The 14345-nt window shown below is 43.8% G+C and overlaps 1 pseudogene; it reads right to left on the bottom strand.

The window, feature by feature from the left end:
- LOC114688982 overlaps nt 1-14076 on the bottom strand; it is a 29586-nt pseudogene extending 15510 nt beyond the window's left edge.
- Nucleotides 14077-14345: the final 269 nt, after the last annotated feature.

The raw sequence follows: 14345 nt of genomic DNA, 5'->3' as shown, positions 1-14345 counted from the left end.
TTAGAAAGTCAATCCCCAATGTCACAGTGCTAATAGGATGAAGGATAAGACCCAATAAGATCATGACATCTCTGCTTTCTTGGAAGCGGTTAATGTCATCATCACAGGAATAGCTTCTGGTGGCCCGACAGAACTTGTCACAAAAGCCAGCTTAGCCTCTCACTCTCAGCCTTCCCAGTTGTGCAGTCAGATGGAACAGGAACAAGGGCTTCCCTAGATTTAAGGTCCGTGCCTTTGCCCTTCCCTGTATCCAGAACTGCAAGAAATAATCTCAGTTCTTCATGTTAAATGCCCAGTGTCAGACGTTGTGTTATAGCTGCACAAAACAGACTAATAATCTTTCACCCTGAATGCCAATCACCTAGACAGTACCTCCCAAATCTCTCTCCTTTCTGTTCTCTATTCTCTCCCTCCACACACTCCATTCTTGTCCAAGGATGGAGTGAGCATTGTCCTGAACCACTGTAGCATCCTCTGGCAGGCATCTCTGCTTCTGATCTGGTCCCTTCTTGCACATATTTTACATAGTAGCTGACCATAAAAAGTAGGTGGAGATGCCCCTTCATGGCCTAGGCACTGGAATGCCTCTCATTTCCTCTGGGGAAAACATAAGATCCTTAGCGTGGTTCATAGTTCTTGCTGTGGCCCCGGTTACTCTCCAGGCCCTCCTATATCACCCTTTCCTGCTCACTGACATCTAGACCAGTGGCTCTCAAATCACTGTGTTAAAATATCACCTGGACAGGCTGCTCAGTCAGAAAGCTCACTGAAGAAAGCTGTCCCACCTGAGATTCTAAGTCAGCAGGGATGGAGTAGGGCCTGAGAACCTGCATTTCTGTGGAGCTCCCAGATAATGGTGAGGCAGAGCAGATGGTCTCACAGACGGTTCCCTGTTCCCCAATCAAGCTCTTCCCTCTGCTTCCTTATCCTCTATCTGTGCCTAGAATTTTCTTCTTGGATCAACCCCACATTTCTCATCTTTTAGAAAACACCTTAGCTCACTTTAGCTTAGGATGAGGTCAGACAGATCAACACTGCACTCATAGGTTTTCCAGGTATAGTCCCATGGACTGTGGGGGAACAAGTGTCCCCTCCCTGCTGGACTGAGATAATGAATGTTGGACCATATCTGCCTTGTTTACCTATGTGCCCTCAGATGCCAAAACAGTGTATGAAGTACAGTGGGTCTTGCACAAATGTTTGTTCAATGAATGGATGACTGTCTTATGTCTACAGAACTCTCTCTTTCACCTGTTGCATGGCAGCTAGGAACTTGAGGAAAGGTGGAATTCATGGTCATGAGCTGAAATAACTAAACTGGGAGAAACATCCAGCTTCAGCACAGGCTCTGGGGGTGTAAAATGACACTTCTGCCCTGAGGCTTTATATACCACAATACAGTGTGTGTGTGTGTGTGTGTGTGTGTGTGTGTGTGTGTGTGTGTGGTGTGCATATACTCCTGTGGTATGTGTGTGTAGTGGCGGTATTAGCATACAATAGTGGTTTTGTTCTCTAAGAGATTTTCTGTATCTTTTTAAAATGTGGTTTCTGCTTTCACTGTTCAATGGCTTGAGTTTAATGATGGCTACCATTGTCATACTTGCTGTGCCCAGAGAACTTACTACTAACTCACCTTTCAAATACTCTTTTTTTTCTGATGTAGTCAGAAAACTTACGTAGTCATGTTATATGATTCTATTTTTGCTAAATAAAAATAATGCAACTTCCTAACAAAACTTCCTTACTTTGGTTGCTGTGGTTTCCTGGTTTCTTCCTGGATCTGTCTTTCCCATCACCTCAGGACCCTTTTCCTACCTCTCAGCTCTTGAGCAACCACATACAGCCTAGGTTGACCAGAGAGAGTTCTGTGTCTACCCCTTACCATGTGCTGGAGATGAGCAGCTGTGGATTCTCTGTTACCAGAGCCTTGAGCTCCATCATCACCTCATCACTGAGAGGGGCCTGGTCCAGCCTGCAAGCACAAGAGGGGCTGTTTCTTCTGGAATCCACCACAGGATCATGAGGCCTCAGGGTTCAGGATCCTGGACTCTGTTGTCTGTAGATGGAGCTAGTGAGGACCCTTACTAAGGCTTATTCCTGATTCAAAACCAGGACAAAGGATGGGTAGTAGCAGGCTGAGAGGAGGGAGGTGTCTCCATGACACATTCTCAGTGGGGCTTGGTCAGTATGCAGAGAGAATACAAGGATGAGGACCTTTGGGTCTTTAAAAAGCTGAAATGAGGGAGTGGCCCTTTATACCTTTCCCCAACAGGTCAGTCATTAGAAACAGACTGTTCCAGGAAGGAAACATGTCCATAGATGAGGGTACTCCTATTGCTAAAGGGCATCATGCAGCATGGTAGCTATCAACATTCCCAGTGGCTAGAGGTCATGGCCATATCCCCATAGGAATTCTGGACAGAGGACCACCATGAGCTCTTGTAGTGAAACTCCATGGCCCTCCAGGGCTCCAGCCACTTTCTATTCTAGAGCTTTGTCCATCTCTGCCTTTTCTAGGGCTACTTGCTCCAGGTTGGCCCAACCAAGGCCTATTTCTCTATCAGGCCTAGAAGAAGCCCTTCTGAGCAATTCAATAAAGCAGGCCCTCTCACAGCATTACATTCTTACAATGCTGTGGAGTCAACAGCATTTAACAGAGCTTGTCAATAATAAATCACAGGCTCACAGGGGATCTATGTCTGTTTCTTTCCACACAGCTTTAGGAGGACAGAGCCATGTGTGTTTGTGATTGTATCCCTAGGGTCTGGACCAGTGCTTGGTACACAGGGGTCCTGATATGGATGAATGCATGGATGGATTCATGAATGAATAAATGATTGAAGTGATGTCTTGGAGTAAGGCCTGGAAGTCTGTTAGGATAATAAACTTACTAATACAAATAATTGCACTCTGCCTGGCTACCTACCTGGTATTATCTTTGTATTTATGTATGTACATTTTATGTCATTACAATTAAGGAGGTGTGTATGGCATTCCATTTGATAGATGAGGAAACTGAGTTTTAGAGAAGAAAACAACTTGCTCAAGTCACAGGTTATTGGTGTCACAGCTGGTCAGGAGCCAGGCTGACTGTGCATTATCTGTCCCTTTTCTTTTCTTTGTCTTGTCATCTAGTAACACACTTGCATGTCCCTTCCCTTGCCTCCTGCCCAGAGGGAATCTCGGGTTATTACTTACCGCAGGATTCTGAGTTTGCAGGCAGGATTCTTGAGCTCTTCACACAGTAGCCTCACACCATGGTTGCCCAGGTCATTCAGCTGCAGGTCTAGCTCAGCCAGGTTCGAGCCTGCCCTGAGCACTGAAGCCAGGGCCAGACAGTAGTTGGATGTGAGACCACAGTTGACAAGCCTGCATGGGAGATGCTTACCATCAGCTTCTCCAGGGCTCACTGCTCTTGGGAACCAGGTTCAGGTCTCCCTTTGTGAGCCTTAGTTTACTGTGTTAGCAATGTTTAGCTCTCTGGAGTGCCCTCTCTACTCTCAGGGGATGATTCCATGCTTCCCACAGCTGAGCTGCAGGAGCAATGGAGTGCAGGTTGTGGACCACTGCTCTGCTGTGATTTGCCCTGGCAGAGCTCCATGAGGCCCAGGACAGCTCCCTGGTATATTTCAAGAGCCATCTGAAGTGAAATTCACCAGCCATAGAATAGGGCGTGATCTCACTTGTTATGTGAAATCTTAATAAAGATGGAGTCCATACAAACAGAGTAGAAGTCTGGTTACAAGTGCAGAGAGCAGGAGGAAATAGGAAGACACCATTCCTGGGCCTGGAGCTTTCTCCTTCCCTGCTTCATTTAGCCTCTTCCTCTGTGTTCTCCAGCTCTCCTAGCCCCTTTCTCAGGAAGTTTGCTCCAGTGAAGCGTTCATGAGCCTGGTGTTATCATTAGTTAGTGGGGCTCCTTGATGAAGGTCAGTCTTTCATAATCACTAACAGAATCCCCCCCCCTTTTTTGGTTATATCAAGTCTGGAATCTGTCACTAGCACAGTCAAGAGTTTGGTGAACATTTGATAAATACTAAACCTCACCCTAGATCTAGCTTTTGCTTTTGCTCTCCTGCCATCCATCCCTGGTTCAGGGAAGAACCCAAGCCAGACTCACCACAATGTCTTTAGGTGACATCTGGAACATCTCAGGGTCCTACAAAGACTTTGTACTGCGGAGTAACTCAGTGGGTTTCCACTTAGGTCCAGCTCCTTCAGGTTTCCTGTGAACTCAAGAGTAGAGAAGAGAATCTGCCAACTGGCATTAGTGATTGGGGTCCACCGGAACCTGTGGGAGGGAGGGAGGGAGGGAGGGAGGGAGGAAGGGAAAGAGAGAGAGAGAGAGGTTATGAGGGATGTGAATTGCATGTGCATGGTCTGAAGTACACAGCCCCACACAGCAGATTAGGTTTCTGTCACCCTGAGCACCAGGTCTCAATATGCTGTTTCTAGGATTCACCAGCTTCTAAATGCTCCTTTGCTCCAACATCTGGATCCTTTCCTCTGAGTGGTTCCTCATCTACATCCTTATCATAGCATGCTGTGTTCTCATTTTGTGTGTCTGTTTCTGACTAGTCTAGGTGTCCCACAGGGTGTGAACAGGTAGCTGGCATCTTTTCTTCTTAATATACAGTGCCCTGCACAGGCCCTGGTACAATGGAGGACATTGGTAATTCAGACAGCCTTCCTTCTTTTTTTAATAATTTAATTTAATTTTACATATCAGGCATGGATTCCCTTGCTCTTCCCCCTCCCACCCCCCTACCTTCCCCCAGCCCACCCCCCATTCCCATCTCCTCCAGGGCAAAGAATCCCCTGGGGTTGCGTTCAACCTAGTAGATTCAGTCCAGGCAGGTCCAGTCCCCCCTCCCAGGCTGAGCCAAGCAGGGACACTTGGCTTTCCTCCTTTTGATGTTCATAAACTGCTTTCCTTTAGAACAGAATTCTAGAGTCTCATAAAGGAAAACTGGAAAGGGGAGATGGGAAAAGAGCTCAGGAGAGGTGGTTGAGAACGAATCTATGATGGGATGTTTAGCATGGTCAGTGAACATTACAGATGTATTGGTTCACATGTCCTCATATCTTTCCAAGGGAAGGGGTAGAGGAGATATAGATAGATAGATGATAGACAGACAGGCAGACAGATAGATATAGTGATAGGGAAAGACAGAGACATATGGAGAGAGACAGAGTGTGATAGACTGAGAGAGAAATTAACATACATACAGAGAGATAAATTGACAGACACAGGGAGAGACAGAGACATACACACAGAGAGACAGGCAGAGAGAGAGAGAGAGAGAGAGAGAGAGAGAGAGAGAGAGAGAGAGAGAGAAAACACCACCATGTGTGGTAAGGCATTCCTTTAATGCCAGAAACAAAGCATATAAAGGCAGGGGAACGTGAATTTTAAACCAGCCTAAGCTACACACCACAAGGGGCTGGCAGTTGCTATGTGTCTGGTGTGTGCAACAAATGACCCCTAACACTGTAAGCAAAACAACATAATAAACTCAAAATAGAATGACAAGTTTGAAAACACAGATTAGAGATGGCCAACTTTGGCTGAAACGAAAGTATAGGATGTTTTCTTTTAGTTTTACAAGACCAAAGAATGTTAAGTAAACCAAATTCTAAACTTTGAGTGATGGTGTTTTTAAAAAGCTTTATTTATTTTTTTTACTTTATGTGTATGTGATAGTTTGAATATAATTGGCCCCCAGAACCTCATAAGGAGTGGCATTATTAGGAGGTGTGATTTTATTGGAGTGGGTGAGGCCTAGTTGGAGGACCTGTGTCATTCTTAGGCTTTAAGGTCTCCTTTGCTCAGGATACCACTGAGAGTGCCAGTCTCAATTTCCCATGGCCTGCATATCAAGATGTAGCCAGCACCATGTCTGCCTTCACACTGCCATGCTCCCCACCATGAAGATAATGTACTGAACTTCTGAAACTGTGAGCAAGCCATCTCAATTATATATTTTTCTTATAAGAATTGCCATGGTCATGGTGTTTCTTCACAGCAATAAAAGTCCTAACTAACACAGTGCATGTTTGTATGCCTGCTTGTCTCTGTGTACTCTATGCTATGCATGCAGAAACCAGCTGAGGTTTGAAGCAGGGCATCAGATCCTCTTGGATTATAAATAAAGGTGGTTGTGAGCAAGGTAGCTATGAGCAAGGTGGTTGTCAGCCATCTGATGTGGTGCTGGGAATGAATCCACATCTCCTGAAAGAGCATCAGGTTCTTTTAACAGTGTACCCACTCTCTCAGCCCACAAAGGATGGTAGTGTTGATGTATGTTTACTATTTACACTGATTGAAAGTGGCACTTCAGAATGTGCTATTCAAAAAACAAGAGGTACCATCATGAGCCACACAAACACAGATGTTGCTCCCTGTGGTATTTTGAAAGAAAATGACCCCAAAAGGGAGTAGCAATTTTAGGAGGAGTGGGCTTATTAGAGTAGGTGTGGTCTTGCTAGAAGAAGTGTGTCTCTGTGGAGGCAGGCTTTGAGGTCTCATATATGCTCAAGTCATGCACAGTGACACAGTTCTTCCAGTTGCCTGCATATCAACATGTAGCCATGTCCTGCCATGATGATAATGGACTGAATTTCTGAACTGTAAGTGAGCCACCACAATCAAATGTTTTCTCAGTAAGAGTTGCAGTGGTCACTATGTCTCTACAGCAATAGAAATCCTAAGGCACCTTGCCATTGTATATTCCCTGACTTTGGCCAGCCTGTACCCCTGTTTTTCTAGTGTGCAATGGTCTCCTTGCTGATCTCCCTGCCTTGTCTGACTTTTCGCTTCAACTGTTCTTTCTCACTAGCAGCTGAAGCCTCTCCTTTTCCCCTGGGATTGTCCCCGGCTCCTAAAGCCACTATCCTTTGCAAACAGGCTGGTGTTCCTTGTTTCTCTTGCTGTAACTGGCCTCTGTCTCTGTAAATACTGAGAATTCTTCTAAAGCTACACAGCAGACCACTTCTGCTTGCACCATCTGTATCAAGGCCCTTTAAGGGTCACTTTTCTGTAACCATAGACACTTAGAATCGACTTATACTGGCCTAGAACAAGAAAATGATCCAATTCACTACGGTATTCTCCCTAGGCATTATCATAAGGCTATTCAGAATGGTATTGTACTAGACCTTTAGTAAGGAGAGAAGACAGCCTTAATTCTTTAAGAAAATAAATGTGAATGTAAGATAACAGAGATTTTGTGTCTTAATAATACCAAAGAAAAATATGTACAGAAAAGATTAAACTGAATGTTACAATTTTTTTCTTTAATGCTATGGATCAAACCTAGGGTCTTGGGCTATTAGGTGTGGTGTTTTGAATGAGATGTCACCCAGTCTTAGGCATTTGAATGCTTGGTCCTCAATTGTTGGTACTCTTTGGGGAGGCTTAGGAGGTGTGGCTTTATGGGAGGAAATATGTCACTGGGGGCAGAATTAAGATGTCAAAGTCTTCTACCATTCCTAGTACACTCTTTTAGCTTCCTGCTTGTGGTTTAGGCATGAGCTCTCAGCTGCTGCTCCAGTCACATCCTTTCCCTCTGTCATGGTGGACCCTGATCCCTCTAGAACCATAAAGCCCAAATAAACTCTTCTATAAGTTGTTTTAGCCATGATGTTTTATCACAGCAACAGAAAATTAACCAACACACTAGGCAATCTCTCTACCAAATGAGTAACATCCCTAGTCAGGGATATTTTGAGACAGCATCACACTATGTAGCCCAGGTTAGACTGGGACTTCTGGCCTTCTTGTGTCAGCCTTCTGAGTTTGGAATGACAAGAGTGCTCTATCAAGCTTTGCTACCCCAATTCTTATTGCTGTACTCTCTGAGAAATGGAATTCTGAAGGATATTAATTTTTGTTGTTTTGATAATTGATAAATCCCTACTCCTTTACAGTAAGCATGTTTTTATTAGTCTACCTATTAATATAAAATGAGAGTAACTGAGACAACTTCCTATATTCTGTAACACAGTTTAATTACATTTGTTCTCTTTGAATCATTTTCCCTCCTCTCCTCATCTTCTTCCTGTTCTCTAACCTTTGTTCCACTAACTTCAAGTTATTTACTTTTCACATGGGCTCTTGCTAGGTTGTTTAGATTGATGTCAAAGTCCTCAACTTAAGATAACTGGTCTGTTCCTGGTTACTGCAAGAGTCACGCCCTATGTAATTAGAATAGTTGGCTGTCTTCTTTCACAGGTTAGAAATCTTTAGGCAGCAACTTTATTTCTCTCTTGTTATTAATTGGTAGGGCCCGGTATAAAATTAGTGCTTAATGAACCATCTAGATAGCATAGAGACACATACTGAGTCACCGCTTCTGAACAGTGGCAGGTCACCCTGGAAGAGGAGTTCTACCTTGCTGCTGGGATTGGTGGGAAATTTGGAAGCCTTCAGGCTGAGTGCCAGGCCCATGTTGCTTTCGTTGACACATACAAGGAAGTCATTTGGGGAGGGAAAATATAGGGACTCTAACACATTGCCTTCTGAGGTGATGGTGGGAAGACCTTAGAGGTAAGGTCACTGTTGTGGGGATAGGGGATGATGTCTGTAGGAGCTGAATTAGCAGTCCCTCAGAGAGAAAGCGTGGTAAGAGAGAGGATCAGTAACTGTGGGCCATTTTAACATTGTGGAAGATGAAGAAGATTTGAATCAGAGATGATGGAAGTCCTCATTGACTTAGAGATAGAAGCTCATAGACCCATTGTATAGTCAGACACACAGAGGCAAATAGAGAAAGGTGGTCAGATTCAGCAGTTAGATGTCACCGGTAACCTGTATCCTACTGCACTAGATTCAGCTAAGAGTGGTGCTGGTGCTCAGAACATGTGTGCTCATGGGATCCACAGGGAAGCTGGAAGGAGGGCTTTATCTAGATACTCACAGAAGTACCCTGGGGGCCGTTGACATTTGTCCCTGCTGTCCACCCCCATTCAGCTGAAGCCTTTTCACATGGCTGCAGAACTTAATGCAGAAAGTGACCACCATGAGCTCCACGTCTGTCTGGACCAACAGGTACTTTTTGTTTGTCAGGAAAACTTGGTGTACCATATCCACTGGGGAGCGTACCTTTGTTCCTTGATAATTGTGCATAACAACTCTCAGGAAATATTCATCCTGAATCTCATACAGACAATGGAATAAACCCAGAGAATATGGTTGATGGCATTGGATTTCCCCTAGGATATACCGTCGCAGGTACAACTTTGTCTCCCAAGGCAACCTGCAGGCAAAGATCTTCTCCATCTCTTTCATTCCCTTTTCACTTAAAAGACCAAACAGGAAGTGCACAAAGGGTGTCTCAAACAGGTCTTGCCTTCCATAGACTTCCTTCAGTAATTTCACAATTCTGTAGACACACATATAACCACGACTCTGCACATTATTCTCCAAGATGCAGGACATCGCTGCAAAGAACTCCTGGAGATACAAGTGGGCAAAGCTGTAACTCATAGAGCTGTGCTGCTTTTTAAGGACACCCATCTTCACGAAATGGGCCGTGACATACTCAGATAACCCTTGCATGTAGAGATCGAATTCACTAAATAGTGTCCTTCTTCTCCAGATCCCCTCTGCAGCTAGTGAGCAGAGCCTTAGGAGCTGGGTCCCCAGGGCACGACCTGGAAGAATTTGGGAAAGGTATTTCAGGCAGAGGTCTGTGGTGGTCTGTGAGGTCAGTGAGAGGTTTCCTTTCTGTTGCATCTGCTGCTTCAGGCAAGTGCAGACAAGCCAGGATACCCAGGGTACCACACACAGTGTTGAGAGCACTGGGTTTGATTTAACCAAGCTAAAAGCCTTAATTGCTTCTCTTTTCTCTGTGAAATATTTGTAGATATATGTCTTCCGTCCAGACTTGGAGAAGCCCAGGACTTCCACCCAACGTGGCTGCCCCAAGACAGGGATGAACTTCTGTAGATCTGTGGTCCGAGCTGTGAGCAGCAAGGAAGCTCCAGGCAGGATAGATTTCCCCAGCAAACTGCCCAGGAGTCTCTGCACAGGCTGTGGCTGGCTCCAGTGCTGACAGAGCTCAGGATTCTGCTCCTTCAAGACCCATGATGGCTCATCTATGCCATCCAGGATGAAGAGCAGCTTCTCAGGGTGAGACAGGATCTGCCTAATGGGAGCTCTGGGCACAGTCTGGTCTATTGCTATGAGCTCAGCCAGACTCAGCTGCTGGTACTGGGCCAGCTCTCTGCAGCTGAAGTAGAAGACATGTTGGAAGTGATCCCTGTAGAGCTGGCCTTCTCCCCATTCTCTCCTCACCTGCCTGGCCAGCGTTGACTTCCCAATCCCAGCAGCCCCCTCTAATATGACTAGTTGAGGCTTCTTCTGGGTATCCGGGTTTGGCTTAAATAAGTCTCGGATCTCAATCAGATGTCCTCTCTCCTCCCTTCTACATTTATGCCAGCTTTTCCTGGCCAAAGTCTCCCAGCCTCTTGGATAAGATTTTTGTAGAAGTAATAGCTGTGTGAAATTTTGGAGCAAATCCTCTGTTTTCCAGGACTCTGTGTGGTAAAGATTCTCTCTTCTTTCATTCTGATGTATTTCTGAAATGAATCATAAATTAGGAAAGAATGATGGAGCATAAGTGTACATAGTAGAGTTGTTTGTTCTTTCTTTCATTCTTTCCTTCCTCTCTTCCTTCCATTCTTAACAACTGGATGAATTTAGACATCTGTCTAAGCTGTACAACCAACTGGCTATGGGCGCTGGGATATTCTGAATGGTACAGTACAAAGATTGTGAGCTTTCAACTAGAAGAATTTAGTTCAAGTCTTCACTTGACTGATAATTAATAATAATAATAATGACAACAACAATAATAATGCTATATGATGTTTATTCACTCTTTAGATATTTATTGAGGTTTCACTCTCTGCTAGACCCACTCTTGGGTATGAGAATATAGGGTGAGTTCACAGACACAACTATCCTCATTCAGTCAATGGGATGATGCAGTAGTTCCACTGAGGTTTGACTTTCTTGTCTGTAATTTAGGGCCTGTGGTTTTTCCCTATAGTAGGCCATGGAGTACTGGGGAGATTATAGACAATGGAGCCAATGTCTGCTTCTGACAGATCACATTGGCTCCCACCATTGCAGTCCGAACAATATCGTTTGTAAGTCCTGAGATTGTGGGTCTGAAGGGATGGTTTTGGGATCCCTTAGAGTTTATGTTTCAAGGAATGGAATTTGTCCCCTGTCCCCAGGCCTGGAAACCCCAGGCATGTTTTGTACTGCCTTCTAGATATTGGTAACAACAATCCTTGATTATGACTACTGTGTGGATGTCTTTAGTCCTGACTGAAAATCATGTTGAAAGTAATATTGAAACTCAGTTGCCATTGTAAAAGTATGCGGGCAAGGGTCTATTGTGAGTGTATGGAGTCATGGGAGAAGGCCTCTTAATAATTGACCAATACTTTTCTTCTAGGATTGGTAGGATTGGGCAAGCTGTTGTGGGAAGGGGTTCCCTATCTCTCCTGCAGTCACCTGCTTGCCTATATACTTTTTTTTCTTAAGCAAAGAAGTCATAGTCTCTACTCTTGGACTTATAGACTCTAGAAGTGTAGTTAAATATACAAGTTCTAAAAACAAATGAACAAAAAACCAACCAACCAAACAAACAAACACTGAATACTATAGTGTAGTCCTGTAACTCATCACTCAGAAGACAGAAGGCAGGAAAATCAGGAGCCCAGGGACTGCTTTTCCATATGGTGAATTTGGAAATATCTTGGCCTACAATCAGTCAGTTAGTCAGTCTGTCAGTCAGTCAGTCAGTCAGTCAATCAATCATACAAACAAACAACAAGAACAACAAAAGTTACCCAGTCTTTGTTTTCTGTCCTGACTATGGAAAACAAACTAATACACTTGCTCTTGGTATAACCTGTTCCATCATTCTTACAGCACACTTTGCTGACTTCTTCCCTCCTGCCCTACTCCCCCTTCCTCCAACCAGTGCAACTGAGGAGTCTTCTCTCCAGTTTGGGCCTGAACACAAATCTCCTCTCAACATCTTCTTTGGAAGGAACTCAAGACAGGCAGGAGGATGCCCCATGGACCAGAATTCAAGTTCATCCCTCAGCACCTCAGGTGACCCAAAGTACAAGGCAACTGCTTGTACTGTTTTGGTCAAGGTGCTGAAGAAAATTTGGTGAGAGCACATAGTGTAGCATCAGTTCACACAATTAGCCCTTGAGAGATTGGCTTCAGGGGCCAATTTGCCTTTGAAATCAGGATCTATAGATCTGCTTTCACTGTCTTCTGTAGGACAACATCTAACATCTCCTGAGTGTAGTAGGTTGACCACTCATGAATGTGGCCAAGGTCTGCCTGGCTCAGGCCATGTTTGTTTTTGAGGTGCCAAGGGAGAGCTCAGCTCTTCCTAGGATGTGCTCTCCAAGACCTTTCATCTGGGATGTATCTGTTACTATGCACACGTCTAAGTCCTTTTCAGTTTTGTCACACTTAAAAGCATCTGGGGTAGTAAGTTAATGAGTTTAACAAAAAAAAAAGCATGTAGACTAGAATTTGGATCCCAAGATCCCCTGTACATGCTGTATTTGCATTGGACCCTTGTTATTCCAGGCTCAGAAAGTTGAGTCAAGGGATCCAAGAGCAAGGTAGCTAGCTAGACTTGCTCCACTGACAATCTCTGGGAATGAATGAGAACTTCTGCCTCAAGGAATAATGGGAGAGCAACTGAAGAAGAATCTAGATACTAATTTAGGGTACTCACAAGCACACACAGTGTGAACTCCTACATATGTGTGACCCAACACATGCAAAGATGCATACATACGTGTACACATACCACACATATGCACATGAACAGAAGGAAAGGCCAATGAAAAATCTACAGAAAAATGGATGGAAATGAGAAATATCCTACTTAGTGAAGTAACCATGCCCAGAGAGGCAAATGCCACATTTCTCTGTCATATGTGGATCATATAACAAATGGTCATATGTTATTTATATGATCCATATATTTAGATTTGTATGTTTAATTTGCTCTTTTAAAGGTTTTTAATTTAAAATTTGAGAATTTCCTAGTCCATATCATATTTACATCATTTACATCTTTCTTAGTCTTTTCCCCTCCAACTCCTCCTGTGTTACCTTCTTCCCTTCCAAATTTATCTTTTACTCTTTAGTGATTGTTACATCCACACATAATCCATCCATCCCTCCATGCATGCATTGTGTACATACATACATACATATATGCACACAGTATGTTAATTCTATGTAGTGTTGCTGTTATATATTTAATGTTGACCACTTGGGATTGGATAACCTATTAGGGACTCATCTCTGGAGAAGACTGAATTTCCCTCTCTCAGCAGCTATTAATTGCTTGTAGCTTTTCATCTAGAGGTGGGACCATGTGAGACTTATTTGGAGACTCTCTAGAGGTAAGGAAATTATAATAAGCTCAATAGAGGGGTAGGGTAACAGACCTTAAGGGGTGGAGACAGAGTAAAACCATTGTGATGTGAAAATGTTTAAGTGAGGTTTATGCGGCTCAAGTTTGAAGTGAGGATAGGGATTGTGTGATAGGGGAGAGGAGTGGGTGGGATGGTAAACCAAAACTAACAGTGTATGAAACATCCTATGGACACACACCATAAGCTAATAAAAAAATATAACAAATAAATATAGACTATTGCGTAATGAGTGCATGATGCTTTCCTCAGAAGACATGAATTATTAAAGAGAAATCCCAATGCTAAGCATGGAGTACCTTCCTAGGCATTACTGGTCAAGGAGGATGCAGAGACTCCTAAAACAGCAGTCTGTTGCTGTTGCTTTTGGTGGTCTACCAGAACTACAGTTAAGACCCTATTGCTGAAGACACAACATTTGTTACAGGACTTAGAGACTCCAAGTTGGAACAGACATGAAACTTCTTTCATGCTGAGTAACTATCATAATACTAGGAGATGCTATGAGGACACTGGGGAGAAAGTCATCAATGATATTACCTGATGGTGACCCTGGATGCTGCAAAACTGACCTGATAGGTGAGACATGCCTAGAGATGCAATAATGCAATAATGGCATGGAGGTTTTGGGTAGCCATCTCCCTTCTGATGATATTTGAAGAATTTCTTATTAGATCTGAATTTCACAGGAGGGAATTCATACCTGTAAATGCAGTCTACAGCTTATGGCTCAGGAGGTTATGGCCCTGAGGGAAAGACTTGTTGCTATTTTGAAAAATGGGTGTATTGTTAAACTGCCTTCTGAATACTTATGGTTATACCTATTGAATAATGTTTCTCTCAACCTTGTCCAGAGA

The sequence above is a fragment of the Peromyscus leucopus genome, chromosome 8b, assembly GCF_004664715.2.
Source record: "Peromyscus leucopus breed LL Stock chromosome 8b, UCI_PerLeu_2.1, whole genome shotgun sequence".
Lineage (NCBI taxonomy): Eukaryota > Metazoa > Chordata > Mammalia > Rodentia > Cricetidae > Peromyscus > Peromyscus leucopus.
The sequence above is the reverse complement of the archived record's forward strand: the minus strand, read 5'-3'. Positions and strand labels throughout refer to the sequence as shown.